Genomic DNA, 15618 nt, shown 5'->3' with positions numbered 1-15618 from the left:
TTAAGATTTTATTTATTTATTAATGAGAGACACACACAGAGAGAGAGAGAGAGAGAGAGAGAGAGAGAGAGGCAGAGACACCGGCAGAGGGAGAAGCAGGCTCCCTGCTGGGAGCCCCATGCAAGACTTGATCCTGGGACTCCAGGATCACACCCTGGGCCAATGGCAGATGCTAAACACCGAGCCACCCACAGATCCCAGAAAAAAATTTTTCTTATATTTATACTTTGTTTTCTTTAGAGGGTAAGCCTAGTTTTTCCCACAAGTATTTTTTTTTTATTAATTATTTATTGTTGTGTCTTTTCCCGGGGATATTTGCAGAAATTCTTTCCTAGGACTCTTACTTGCTCAACTGTACTTCCAACTCCATGAAATCATAAGAGAAAATGGTTCGTTCAGGAAAGCAATGGTCATCCGTGTATTGTGCCTGAGAATTCAGAATACATATGGAAAACAGGATAAAATTTGATCATGGAAATTTGGGCATATGTTAGCTGGTGAAGAGTCTTGAACCTTTCACAAAGAAGTTATTTGAAGGAAGCAACACGGTCATATCTGTGTCTTAAGAGAATTTGTGGGAATGGACTTTAACTGAAAAAAAAACTGAAGACAAAGAGATTAATTATTAACCTGCTGCAGTGTTCAGGCAATATTATTGGAACTTTAACTAGGTTGACGTTAACAGGAGACAAGAAAGGAGTGGCTCTCAGAGATGTTGAGGTCAGTTTGACAGGATGAGGTGGAGGAGACAGAGTAAGTGAGAGTAGAGCCCTTTGCTGAGATTAGAAACACAGCAGGAAAGGGAGCTATGGGACAGTTAGTGGAGGAAAATACTGAATTTAATTTTGGACACTGCGAGTTTGAGGCCTCTAGGAGCCAGTCAGATCACAATTCTTTTGGAATATTTTTAAAACTAGCAAAAGGTTCTAAGGTGTGGGTCAGATTTTCTAAAAATGACCTCAGAGGTAGAAATGCTATGTAAAGTGTATTTGGTCTGCAGGATTACAAATTGGTTATATATATGGTTTTCTATAGTCTTACCATAATGTGATTTACTTTTTAGACCAAGCTGAGGCAGCCTGGCAAAGACTAAAGATTCACTAAAGATGGGTATGCTTAGGCAATCAAAAATAATATTTAAAAAAAAATCTAGAGTCAGAAAACTAAGGAAAAAAAATTCTTAGTGGAAAGATAGATGATTTCAGTCAAATTCCCTCCCCATCCCACTCATCTGCTTCCTCAGTGCCAGGACATATTTTTGTTCTATCAAAGCTCAGGTAATGTTTCCAATGAAATATCATTTCTTGGCACTTCAGCATATTTTCCACAATGAGACAAAATTTCCTTAGTTAAGATCCATCTCCTATTTGTAGCCTTTAAAATAAGAGACTTAAAAAAAATAAAAAAATAAAATAAAATAAGAGACTTTAAATAATAGAAGAGAAATATATTCTTAAATATATAAGTCCAGAAAAGGGCCAATCTCTTAAGATTTAATGGATAGGCTACTTTCATGGGCTATCACCAAGAATTATCTGAGAATTAGTCAGAATATTAAATTACAATTATCTTTACAATGAATGATAAGGTCTTGAAATGCTATATTTTTCTTCAGAGAACTAAAAACAAGCAAATGAATGTACCCTTTATCTCTCTTGATTCACAAAGCCAATGTCATCAATTGTTTTAAGGAAGCAGCAATTCACATCCAGTACATACTGTACTTCCAAAAGGGATAAAATTGTATCTTACAGTTTTTTGTTTTTTTTTTTCAGGTTGCACAATGATGGTATTCCGAGGAGGCCTCTGTTTGGCAACACAGGTGAGAGATGACGTGAAGTTTATCTAAATGCCCAATAGTACAAGAAATGGAAAATAAACAGAGGATGGCTATACCCTAGAGATTTCCTAACAAGGTTTTGAACTCCTAAATGATAATTTCTAAGATCACAGAAACTTTTGTCCTGAAAGGATAGAATTTACTATATTATCCCCTAAAATTGCATTGTAATCTCCCATAGATGCATTTTCTTTAAGTATTGAGTATATTAGAAATGGGAAAACAATAGTCTTAATTTACATGTTCAATGCTAAGTAATTATTTGGATACCTCATAATAAACATATGCTAAAGAAGTAGTTTTAGATTAAAATCTATGCCATTCCATAAGGTTCATGGACTAATATTTTTAAACTATTTTTAAAAAAATTACACATTTATATACTAAAAATATCCAATAAAGGAAAGGCAATTAAATAAGAATTAAGTCTTCCTCCCCCGCCAGCAACCCAACACCCACATTCTGCATCCTCCCCAACCTTCTCCTCTCCCAACCTACCCACAAGGAGCTACTGTTATCAGTTATCAGTTTTTTGTATATTCTGCTGAAAAACCCTCTAGATATACAAGTATATACATTATCCATCTATAGATTTGCCTATCTCCTTTTGAACACAAATATGAGCACATAATAACCTATTATACCACTTAATTTTGTTTTCAATTGATGTATCCTGAATATTGTTTCATGTTAATGAATAAAGACCCTTTTTTTGACTTTTTCATACTGCAAGCGTGGTATTCCATTGTATGAATGAACCATGATTTTAGAAATAGCCTTTTCCCAAACATTACATAGGTTTTGGTAGAAACTATGCTGGCACTTGAAAGATCAAGAGCAGATAATTCAGTTTCTCTTCAGATCAGTCTCAATTTCATTTCACTTCTCTGAATAATTGTATAGGTAAATGAAAAGTCCTCACACACACACACACACACAGGGTCTCAGATTTTCTACACTGCCTCAGAGAGTTTTACTTTTAAGAATACAGACTCAAAACCCTTAGATCCTTCACACATTAAATTGTAGTCAGTATAATTACAGGGAGATATTTCCTCGCTCTCTACATTTATTCTGAGCCTTCACAATGTTTTATATTAAATATATATTAATGAGACTATTTGTTTTTAGAAACTTAATAATAAAGAACTCTAAGAGGATTGCAAGGTCAGGGAAAATTCGTGGTCAGGGGAAGTCCGTGCATGTGACTGCTCACGAGAATCATAGATACCATGCCTGAGCTTCTGCTGGTTGCTTAATAGACTGGGATTGTTGAGTCAGGAAGTGAATTCCTGAGATAAATAGTCTGTGGGAATTTCTTATGTCCTTCTCAGATTCTTTTTTGAAGCCCTTCAGCAGAAATTATTTACTATAATGGAAGTTAGGGAGAGAATTAATCTCAGAATCTACTCAGTTCCTAAGCTTGTCATGCATTCACAAAGTCAACACCCACTGTCAGAGCTCACCAAGTGTGACTAGCAGCATGTAGAGTCCTGTTCTTCCCCTGTTCCTTCCCAGAGACACCTACCCCATCCCACCCCACCCCTGCTCTTCCAAAGATCCTGGCTTCTACCAGACAACTTGGAATACACCCAGCCCACTCCTCTAATTCAAGAAAACTAGGAGACTCTGTGAAACTGTGTCTCTGATAAGGCTTTCCTAGTTGTTTCCCCTCTTTGCTCTTAAACAGTATATCATTTAACAGCATTTTCCTGAAAATATTACTAAATTTGACAGTTTTCTGTTTTGAAGGATTACAGACAGAGGAAAAACAGCTTGGAGTGTCTGCAAGCATACTCGATTTGGGGAGGAAAGACTATCACTAACCAAATCCTAGATTCGGTGTAGCTGGTGCTTAAAATGTGTCCCCTTCCCAATCATAGAGCCTTCTGAGCACTGCATGTTGATCCAGGCTATTTGACAAGATTCAGCTTTGGATTCCTCCCCTCAGATTCTATTGTGTGTTAATTTTTCTAGACTCCAGTGCTCTTGTCTTTGGCAGTGAAGCCTATTGAATTCAAAGCCTTTCCCAAGCCTGAATCCTGTCTCCATACTTCCTGTCCTATTCTCCCAGGGATAGAAAGTTCCTAACATCCAGTACCTCATCACAAATACCCCACCCATTAGGCTAAAGCAACTGATATCAAAGAATACATGTTTGTGAGAGCTTCCTATGCTCACTAGGCACGATGCCTTGGGTGGCCTATGCAGGTTCAGAGACGGTCTCTGTAGCTAAATGAATTTGCCAGCTTCTTCCTTAATCTTTGAATGAGCTCGGTTACTCCTTCCTCAACACCTTGCATCATCCCAGTTGTAGAATATATCATTCCTGAATCTACCTGAGTTACTAAATTTATATCTGAGGAAATTCTTCATAACAACTAAATCTTCCTTTTCTGGCCATCAGCCATATCCTGGGCCGGCAGTATTCCGTTGATAAAGCCATGTTCTCAAGAAAGCAATTCTTGATCACCTGAGACCAGGCTGACAGCTTGTACTCTTTCTGCCATAATATCTTCTATTTGTGCCAATTGACACCTATCACATTATATTGTAATTTAGTGTCAAAAATTGTGTCCTATTCATCATAGCCCAGTGTCTAGCACATTGCCTGGCATGTGGAAGGACTCCATAAATATTCTCCAAATGAGTAAATGAATGAAAATTGAAGCCAAAGAAGAAAGAACAAGCATAGGGAAGGCTATGTGAACAATCAGGAATAGAAATGTGGCATAACCACCACAGATAATTTATTTAAAAGTATGTTTGCATTAGAAGTTAGTCTGACACATAACCATGAGTAAACCTTGTGTAAACCTGCCCATATATGGCAAGATAAGTGGTGATGGAGTGACATGGATTCTGAACCAGAGAATCGGGTAATTTTTGAGAGAAAATGTGTTATAAAGAACAGTTGGAGAAATATAAATGCACTTCATCACAGATTGCTTTAAGGCATTAACATGCAAGATGGCAAAATGGTATTTAGAGAGTATATACTCCTATGTGCCTTGTGTGTGTGTTTCTTTTTGAAGTGTAATTTTAATGAAGCAAGTCTGATATAATGTTATCTGGAAAACAATGATGCAAAAATGTGTAAATGATTCAAATATCATTAGCAAAGCAAAAAAATGTGTGTGGTGAAGTAGAGAGGAAACATCTCAAAATATTAGCAAAGTGTGTTTGGTGATAGAATTATGACCAACATCTTTAACACTATTTAGTATTTTCCTAAAATACTAGTTGATAAGTATACATTGTCTTAGTCATTTTTAAAGTTTCTTTTTCTTACATAGATTAATTCAGTGAAGCAAAAAAACAAAACAAAACAAAAAAATGTAGTTCCCGCAGCAAGTGAACAGGTTACATATCTCTTTCCCAGACTAACATAATTTAACCATTGACTCTTTTCAACATAACAGGACAGTGAAACTATATTAAAAGAATTATTAATGCCAAAACCAAGCGTATTATTATGCCCTTAAGATGAGCACTAATTATTATTACCAAAAAAAGAAAATAATAATGTTTTAAGATACTTCAAGCAGAGACCTGTAATTCTTCACTTCTCTATAAATAAGTATCTCCAAGAAGATGGGGCACCCAAACATGTTGAGTAAGAGTTCTCATCTATCCTTTTCCACATACAAATGCAAAATCATAATCATGCATATATAGACATAAATGCATAACACAGACCTACTGCCAATGTCATACACACCTGGAGCTCATTTTGAAAAATAAAAAATATATAAAAGGATGTTTAGTTGAGCAAATAAACTATAGAAGCTCCACTCATACTCTGAGTAGTGGTCAGTTGGAAAACTAAATACTGTACCTGTGTGCATATTGATATGGATAGAATGATAGATGGACAGAATAAGATAAATAGATTCCTGTCTTCTAGGATCTAAGTAATATATGATAAAATAAGTCAGAATAAATATTTTTCTACTCTTATTTTAAAAAGTAAGGTCACTGAGATTTTTGGTATTAACAACTTTTTTATACTGTCATCATTTTACTTTTAAGAATTGAGTTATAGAAGCTTTGAAATAAAATTCTAATTATTTATATAAAAGAAATAGCTATTGGCTCTGGTCATAACATCATAATTAAAATCACAGATAGTATCATTTCAGGCAAATGTCAACTGAAAGATGGTCCGACTTATATTAACAGATTTTTGCTCACCAGCAAAATTACTAGAACATCAATTATTAGAACATCCTTCCTTTTAATTGGTTTTTAAATTGTAAATTTCCATTATGACCATTCACTTGCAAAAAAAAAAAAAAAAAGGAAAAGAAAAAATCTTGAATTATAATAGCTTCTGTAATGCATTCTCCATCTTCAATAATTAAATTTCAAACCCACAAAAATTAATTGGGTTTTCTAAGGGAACATCATAGAAGTTAATGTTTTTAAAACATATAGAAGAAATAATGTAATGATGTTAAAATTTGTCTTTGAGATTTAATTAGAAAATACATGACTGTCAGACTATTATAACTAATCCATAGGAAAAAAGTCAGAATTTTACCTTTAGCTTATGTGGCAAATATGAATTTTATTAAATCACTTTCCTAAAACTTTGGACAACTGACTAACAAATATCAACTTAGCTCCCAAATTTTAGTCTCAACACCATAGAAATTTGTTTCTTACTCAAGGAACAGACTCAGTCTAGAGTTTATTGTTTCCACATGCTTGCTTTGTGCCAGACATGTTTGATGTGCTTAAACATATGCCATTTAACAACCCTATGGGGTAGAAATAATCTCCTATCTGTCTTACACGTAAGGAAATATGTACAGAGGATGTTCCAGAGTGTTTTTTTCAAAAGATTTTCTTATGATAGAAATTAAATCTTACTTTTATTTTTCATAAGAAATGGGAGACTTCATTTACACACAATATCATCATTAAATGTATATATAAATACAGATTAGAGAATAAAGATTTTATTTAAAAAAGAAATACAGGATGTGTCATGAAGCAACCCCTCCTGCTCTTTTTACAACCAATCTCATTGTTTTAATTTTCATATGTGAAATTATTTGTCGATTAGTAAATGTTCTCAAATGCTGCTTTTAACTAACAGAAATTCTATCACTATGTCATGTTTCTATTGCATAAAGGGATAATTACAAAGAGGGCAGAAAGTCAATTTTCTCTATAGTCCAGTACTTCTGATTTGATCTCTTTAACCTAAGGACTTTGATAATTTTTACCACTCTGCTTTAGATTTGAGCAAACTAGGAAAGAGTTTACCATCTACTTGATGATCGAGTAGCCTGCTTTAACCCATTAAAAAAAAACAAACAAACATTTTTTTGTAATGACTGAAAGTTTGCAAAAATGATGAAATATTTTGTAATAGACTAATTAGAGAATATATAAGAGAACATGCACATATTAAAAGTATGAAATCATGATTTCTCTTTTCCATTTCTGCACATTGTCATTTTTCATTTTGTAATTGATCTGACCCAAATAATTAAACATCACCTCTTATAATGTTTGTGATTCCATAGTGTATGGATCTGTTAGGTTTGCATTTGGCTGCATTCTACAAAGAACACAACTGATAGGGGCTTAATCAGGTTGTTTATTTTTCTCATGCAACAAGGTGTCTGAGGGTAGCAGCCTTGACAATTGAAACAGCTTCACGATGTTGTCAATTCTTCAGGCTCCTACTTTCCTGCTCTTACCATTTTAGACGTATAGTCTTTTATCCTCATGATTACAAGATTGACCTTACCCCTCTAGCCATCGTATCTGTGTTCCAGGCCGTGGAACGTGCAAATGGCAAAAGTGCTGTATCTTACCAAGATTCCGCCTTTTTGTTTGTAAAGGAGTATCTTTCACAGGGTCTTCTCATACATTTTATGGTCTAGTCATGTAGCCACTTCTAGCCTCAAGGAGTCTGTTTTTAGCTGGACATACTATTAACTTAAACAAAAATTTGAGTTTTCTAAGAAAAATGGTTCAACAGGTAGTGGTATATTGTGTTTGTTAAGAACCACAGTTAGCATTTTGATAATTTATTACATTTTACTTTGAAAGTTAAGACAAAAGCATGCAACCAAATCTTCCCTACTGAGAATAACTTATTCTTTTGACATCTTTCAGATATTTACAACTGTAAAGTTGTCCTTTAATTTATTATATGGTTTTCAGAAATAATTGCATTGCCATCTTTTAAACTTTTCTGAAAAAGTCAATTTAACTCAGATAGCACTTGGATTCCATGAACACTTTATCTTGATTTCTGGATATGTTTTTATGTCAGTTTTTTAAAACAAATATGTTATTTATTTATTCATGAGAGACACTCAGAGACAGAGAGATAGAGAGGCAGAGACACAGGCAGAGGGAGAAGCAGGCCCACACAGGGAGCACAACATGGGACTTGATCCCGGGTCTCCAGGATCAAGCCCTGGGCTGAAGGCAGCGCTAAACCACTGAGCCACCCGGGCTGTCCTTTATGTCAGTTTTGAAGTGGATTTTATTGATTAAATAGTATTTTCAATTTTTAATCAAAACAGGTAGGATATCATAAAAAAAAAAAAAACAGGTAGGATGTTATGTATCTTAAGCTATATGGTTTGAGGAACCTGCAATGTTACGATTGCTGACATTCAGTGTGTACCCAAATGTTTACAGTGTAGTACACTAGTATGCAAAGAGAAAGGATATACATTATTATAATTCCATGTTCCTTGCTTTTCTAAACCCTCTTTCCTGCTTTATTCTAGAAAATAAGAATGAGTTAATCTAACATTTCATGGAAACATCATGGCTAAATTTTCACAAAGATAAAAGTGCACATTTTCCTGTAAAAATGTAGGAAAACAATCCTGATTGAAGGTGTTGCAGAACTATATGTTGAACTTTATAAAGATGCAGTTCTGAGATGATCTCTGAGTTTGGAGTGTATGTCAAGATAGGCTTTGTCATCAGGGTTGATTGAGAACTAACTACACATACAAGCCTGGTCTAATTACTACTTACATGTGGTGGAGAGGTTGGGGTTTCACTTCATGCCCACAATGAACACTTGTTTGGACTTTAGGAAGACTGCCTTGAGCAAATACAAAAAAATAAAAAATAAAGAAAACTAGGAAGAAGAATTGATTTGATCAATAAGAAGTGGTACTTCGTTCTCAATACTTCATACACTGAGAATTCTTTCTTTCTTGAAAATATACAAATTGACATTAACTAGCTCCAGGTAAAGCCTCAGGAAAAAACATTGCCAATTACTTCTGATTCATTTTTGTTTCAAAATCAAATAGTAGGAAAAATATTTTTATTTATTTCTCGAATAGTAGGAAAAATGTGTTTTCAGTGATTAGCAGCCTATCTTCAGTTTTAATTCTTTATAGATACTCTAAAAGATTTTTCCTTGGTTTTGGCTGAATGTTCAATACTGTACATTTTAATAGACTAAAGCGTGTACTTATTAGTTGTGATTAGTTTCCCTACATCTATTTACACGGACACAATAGAAGGAACTGATGCTATCTATTAAGTGTTTTAATCTGTCAAATTATATTTTAAGTAATTCACACAAATTATCTCATGTAATTCTTAAAGCAACTCCATGTAGTATCATTATCACACTCATTCTCCAGATAAAGAAGCCAAGACTAAGAGAATTAAAACAACTTGACCAAAGCCTTGGCTTGCAAGAATCAGAGTCAGGATTTGAACACAAACAGAACACCAGTGAGTTTCCATTTAATCAATCTAATTTATGAATAACATTCACATCAGGTATGGAGAGGTAAATGACAAGAAATACAGCTAATGATTTTGAAATCTTCTCCGTCCTGCTGACATACCAGTTACATTATGAGTTTTTGGCTTAATGTTAAACTGGAATCAGCTCTAAAAAAAAAAGAAAGAAAGACCTAAAGGGAATGATTATGATGAGGAGAATGGTGCTTGGTTTTTAAATCACAAAGACAAGGGAGATGCCATTTTCTTCTTCTTCTTTTTTTATAAATGCAAAGTTATGTTTCATTTTGCTAGTCTTTATATTTATTGGGGTGCCTGGGTAGCTTCATTGGTTAAGTGTCTGTTTCTTGGTTTCACCTGGTGTCATTATCTCTCAGTGGAGATACTGAGCCCCAGGTCCTGGAGCTCAAGTGGAAGTCAGCTTGGGATGCTCTGCCTCTCTGTCTCTCCTTCATCCATTCTCTTTCTCTCAAATAAATAAATAAATAAATAAATAAATAAAATTCTTTTTTAAAATTTTATTTATTTACTTAAGTAGTCTTTACATAAATGTGGGGCTCAAACTTAAGACCTAGAGATCAAGAGTCACATGCTGTTAGGACTGAGCCAGCCAGGCACTCAAGAGATGCAAAGTTACCTGGATTCTAAGAAAAATCAGGGAAATGTACATGATAGAAACTGTTCAGTTAGTATGAATGTGTATTAGTGTAGATCTATACCTCTTCCTAATCAGGTGACTTTGGGAATACCCTCTGGATTCTGGAGGACAAGATTCTGGAGGGTCTACAGCAATTTGACAAGCTAAAGGATAGTTGTGTTATTTGCTGTTTCTCAGAAGCCCAGATTGATATCCTACCAAATTCTAAGATGAATTCTAAGAAATAAATCACATCTTGATATAACTTCCAGTCCTACAGTATTACTGAGGTTCGTAAGGGGACAAGGATCTTACCACCAGGTAGGCAGCTTAGACTGGTACCGAGGTATCTCATTTGCCAATAACTTTTGTCACAGACCTTAGCCTGGGGAAATATTTAATTTTGTAAGCCTTTCAATTGTTTTCTCATGTTACTAGAAGAGTGAAAAACCAAAAGCTTCGTGCCTTGGGTTATTTGCCCAGACTAGGAACTGTGACATTAAATTCAATCCCCTTTGACTTAACTGCCTCATCTTTGACCCTTAGTCCTCCCAGTTGGGATTTACTGATCTGTGAATGTCACAACATGACCGGTAAAATACAAAATAGATTTACTGCAGAAAGGTTGGAGATGGAGCTCACGTTTTCTAGATGTTAGAAAAATAAAGGGATAGATTGTCAAGGATGCACAGCAAAATATTTTTCCAACATGATGTAATGTGTATTGTTTTATTTTTAAGCAATTTGAAAAAAAGTTAAATAGAAATAAGGCAACTAGAGAAAAAAACTTAGAGGAAACACTGAGAAGGAAAAGTTTTTGAGTTCTATGTTGGATATGGCTGGGTTACTTTACTTGGAAATTCCAGTTTATATTGAGTAAAAGGATTAACTAATGAGGAATAATTGAATTTATTTGAAATTAAGTTTACTTAGTAATTAAGTTCATCAATTTTTTTTTCATAAAGTTTTCTTAAATACTGCATAGGAGGTCAGGATAATAGAGTTCAATCCTGGTCATGCTGTGTGGTATCAGCCATTAACCACATGTAGCATTTAAATTAGAATTTTCATTAATTAAAATTGAGTAAAATTTAAGACATATTTTCTCAGTAGCATCAGCCACCTTTCAAGTGTTCCAACAGCCACATGTGGCTACATTATTAGAGAGCCAAGAGAGATCATTTCCATTTCCATCCTTGTTGAAAGTCTATTTGGACTGCCATAGTGAAGACAGCATGGGCTCTAAATTTAGACAAATCATGGTTTTTATCTTCAGGTATAACTTGTAAGTACAAGCTAATTGATTTATCTGAGCCACGATTTTAATTTTTAGTGTAGAGATAACATTTTATAGTTCATGTCTTTGTTAGAATTAAACATTGTAACAGTCTTAGATCAGGAAATCTTGTTTAGGGAGTCAATAATGTTGTGAGAGGGTTGGAAGCATGGGTTCTGGAATCAGAATGGTCTAGAGACTGGACCAAGTTATACTAATTGCTAGCTATATGATATGAATAAGTTATTTACTTTTATAAATCTTGGTTTCTTTAAATCAGAATATTAGCACCTACTTCATAAGGCTACTGTAAGAATTAAATAATTCTCTCAAAAAAATACAAGTACAATGCTTTGCATAGTGCATGGTACCCATTCAATATTCAACAAATGTAAGCTAATAAGTGTTCAAAATGATAGTTACCTGTCAAACCCAAGGCAAGTTGTATGCTGCAAAGTAAGTTCCATAAACTGGATAAATCAAAATAAAAAAACTGTAAGATACTGCCAAATATATAACACTAATAATTGTCACTGCTGTTATTAAGGAGTAGGATGTTCCATTAATTCAATTCAGTTGTTACTAAAATATAGTTTTTTTCTCAATGTTTTAATTATGTCCATGTTTTAAATAACACGTTTTATCTCATAAATTTTTTTACCTAAGAATTAATGAATAGATGTTAAATTAATGTTAAAAGAAACTCAATAGAGTAGGGTTTCTTTATTATAATTTTGCTTTTAAGTAAATAAACTTCCTTCTTGCCATATACTAAGGCATCTTAATAGATAATAATCTATTTCCACATTGTATCTCAATTTTGAAACATAACACTCTCAATTTCATAATCACAAGAGTTCAGATTTAAAGTGGTGCAAAAATTCACTGTTTTATTTTTAGATGCTTCCACGCATGCACATTCAGTTTACTCCAAAGAAAAGCCTTCAGTGGCTTTAAATTCTTTCTGGAAAAGCTTTGAAACTTAAAAAGAAAGATTTCCATGCATTGGTTGGTTTGTGGTTTTACCACCATGATTTTCATGTGGGAAGGCTCTTTAAAGATTGTATTTAAACTTTATACCATATATTTTCATATTCTTATTTTAATCTATAAATCTTTTATAATATGTATGCACTTTAACTCTACTTAAGGGTGTGTGTTTGTGTGTGTGTGCATATGGCTTAGAGCAATGAATTATATAAAAGACATTTAAGATAAAAAAAATAGGTGAATAACTACTTAATAAAAGAATCTCAGTACTAACATGGTTTATGTCTAAAGACTATTTAAAATGGAAAATAAAATCTGCTTTAAAATATAGTAGAGTCTTACTGGAAAATATGTACAAAGCACTTGGTAGAGTTGTTAAAAAATACATTTTTTTTTTTACTTTAGTGTCTCTTCAGAAAAGAAAAAAAAATCTGTGGTGTTAGCAATTCAAAATTACAGTTTCTAGGTTGACTAGCATGGAAATAAATACAATCAATCTATAAGTTTACCTAGCCTAAAGTGTTAAAAACACAGTGGTTAATATCCTCAAGAAACAGTTGAGATATTTCTTGAGATAAAAGGTAACCATTGCAGTGAAAGCCAACTTAAACTTTCCCAGGGCTACTATTTTAGTATTTATAGCGTGTATTATTATTTTAGATAAACCTCATCTTTCTCCAGTCTTTGATCGGTATATGAATTGCATGTCATCCTCGAGTTCAGAAAAGCACAGATTTTTAGCAAGTGTTTGTGCTTGTTGTTTCTAAGCCATAATTTTAAAATCCTGCTCTTATCACTTTGTCAGTTTTGAAAAAAAAAATGAAGCACCCTTAAAAGACAAAGGAGGCAGACTTCATATAATCTTTTGGGGGCTGTCTTCTCAAAAAATGTGGAAAAACTCTGAAAGAAAGATAAAATACATGAGAAAATATTTACCCTTCATAAGCTAATGCTACATAGGAAAAAGAGAAAGGAATGAAGCAATTCATTAAATCTAATAAGCATCATTTGTATCCAAAGCCCCAATGTTAATCACTATAGTGCCTACAAGGCTAAATAAGAAAGAATCCTTGAATATAAGAAAGTAGTCTAGAAAAGGAAAGTTGAATGTGTGCTTGAGGGATAGAAAGTGAAATGGGAAAGGTATTACAGTAAAGTTCTGGAAGTGCTAAAAACAAAGCATGTACAGGGAATATGAGATATTCAGTTTGGTTGGAATATGAGATGTGAAAATAAAAAATGTTTAGATATAATTAAGAAAATGTTCATTAAGTCAAGATTATAGAGAATCTGCCTGCTGGATGCTGTATTGAATAGAAGTCAGGAATCCTAAAATCATTTTGATCATAGAAGCAACATGAGCAATGTTGTTTGAAGACCAAAGGAAGATGGGGACAAGAAAAGATTAGATGCAGAACCCAACTAGATGATTTTGCAATAGCCTAGAGACAGGATGGGACAACTTACCAGGAGAGAGCAATAATGGCAACAAGAAGGGTTTTGGGAAATGTGCTCTGGGGGTAGAATCAATGATATTAGCAAACAATTAAGCTTAGGTGGAGAGAGAGAGAGAGAAAGAGAAAGAGAGAGAGAGAGAGAGAAGCTAAGGAAGTCTGAAAATTTGGGCCTGGGATCTAGTAGACGATGCAACCATGATAGAATAAGAGAACTCAGAAATAATATGCATTTGGGGATGAACTGATGGGTTGACGTGAGTTTAATTTTTGTGCATACTTCTAGCAAATATTTATTGATATCATATCATATCATTGTTTTTGTTCCAGATATCCTATCATGTTACAGAAAACAAGCAAAGTGCTAGAGATAAAATGCCGAGCACAAACAGACAGATTATAGTCTATTAAGGAAGACAGCTGGGCTGTTTGATAATACAAACAAATATAAACAGCATAACAGTGTAACAAATGTGACAAGCACCATAAAGGGGAGATGTCTAATTACACTTGAGGCTACAATAAAAAAGTCTTTCCAGTGTTTCTGGAGGGAGGTGCTTCTCCCAATAAAATGACTCTTAATCTGAAATCTGAAGAGTTAGTAGTGAGAGCCAGTAGAAGAAGAGGCCAGCAAAGGTCTTCTAAAACAGAGTCTGAGTGTGTGTGTGTGTGTGAGAGAGAGAGAGAGAGACAGAGAGACAGAGAGAGAGGGAGAAGGAGAGTGAGAGGGAAAGAGAGAGATGTAAAAACAAGCACCATTACTGCTATAGCACCTTGTGGAGAGAAAGGATGATGTGTGTGAGAAACAGAAAGATGGCCATGTCACTGAAGCAGAGTCAAAGAAAGGAAAGCATGATCCTAGGTGAAGGGGGCAAGAAAGAGCTAAACCGCACAGATCCTTGTAGTCCACGTTAAAGGGTCTGTCACCCTAAGAGCAATAGGATGACATCAAAAATGTTTAAACATGAAAGTATCATAATCAGAGGCTGAGGTGGTAACATAGACTAACGTGGTGGTAGGAGACAGGAGAGGAGTAAACACATTTAAGAAATATTTCGGAAAAAAAAGAAATATTTTGGAAGGAAAGAGTAGAATTTTATGACGGATTGGAAATTGTACCTTAAGGAGAAAGAAGGATTAGGGTGACTTCCGTATTTTTGCATCACCCAATGAGATGGATGAGATGGGAGTCAGTGCAAAAAAATCCATAATGGGCAGCCCGGGTGGCTCAGCGGTTTAGCACTGCCTTTGGCCCAGGCTGTGATCCTGGAGTCCCAGGATCGAGTCCCACGTCGGGCTCCCAGCATGGAGCCTGCTTCTCCCTCTGCCTGTGTCTCTGCCTCTCTTCTCTCTCTCTCTCTCTCTCTGGGTGTCTCTCATGAATAAAGAAATAAAATCTTTTTTTAAAAAGTCCATATCAAAGGAAGAAACTATGAGCTGAGTTTTGGACTTACGCAATTTAAGGCAACCAACAGGATTTCCAGACAGATGCATCCCTAGCTATTAAAATCAAAGAACAGATATTCCTGAAGTAGGTGAGAAATGGAGAGAAATGGTAAAGGCTTGAAAGTCACTGGCAGGAAAGCAATAGTTGAAGCCGTTAGAGTAGATAAAATCCTAAAATAAATACAGAATTAGAAGAGGGAACCAAAGGCAGAACTTTAAAAAATATTCA

The 15618-nt window shown here is 34.5% G+C and overlaps 1 protein-coding gene across 3 annotated transcripts in view; it reads left to right on the top strand.

The window, feature by feature from the left end:
- The window catches only part of CBLB (Cbl proto-oncogene B), a 407079-nt gene that overhangs the window by 157996 nt on the left and 233465 nt on the right, over positions 1-15618 (top strand). For all 3 annotated transcript variants that reach the window (XM_038582709.1, XM_038582710.1, XM_038582711.1), the window contains one exon: positions 1776-1822. The gene's annotated coding sequence lies outside the window, so the exon portion shown is untranslated. The remainder of the gene's footprint in view (positions 1-1775; positions 1823-15618) is intronic.

This window comes from Canis lupus, chromosome 33 (assembly GCF_011100685.1).
Source record: "Canis lupus familiaris isolate Mischka breed German Shepherd chromosome 33, alternate assembly UU_Cfam_GSD_1.0, whole genome shotgun sequence".
NCBI classification, from domain to species: Eukaryota; Metazoa; Chordata; class Mammalia; order Carnivora; family Canidae; genus Canis; species Canis lupus.
This window is presented reverse-complemented; position numbering and strand designations above follow the sequence as displayed.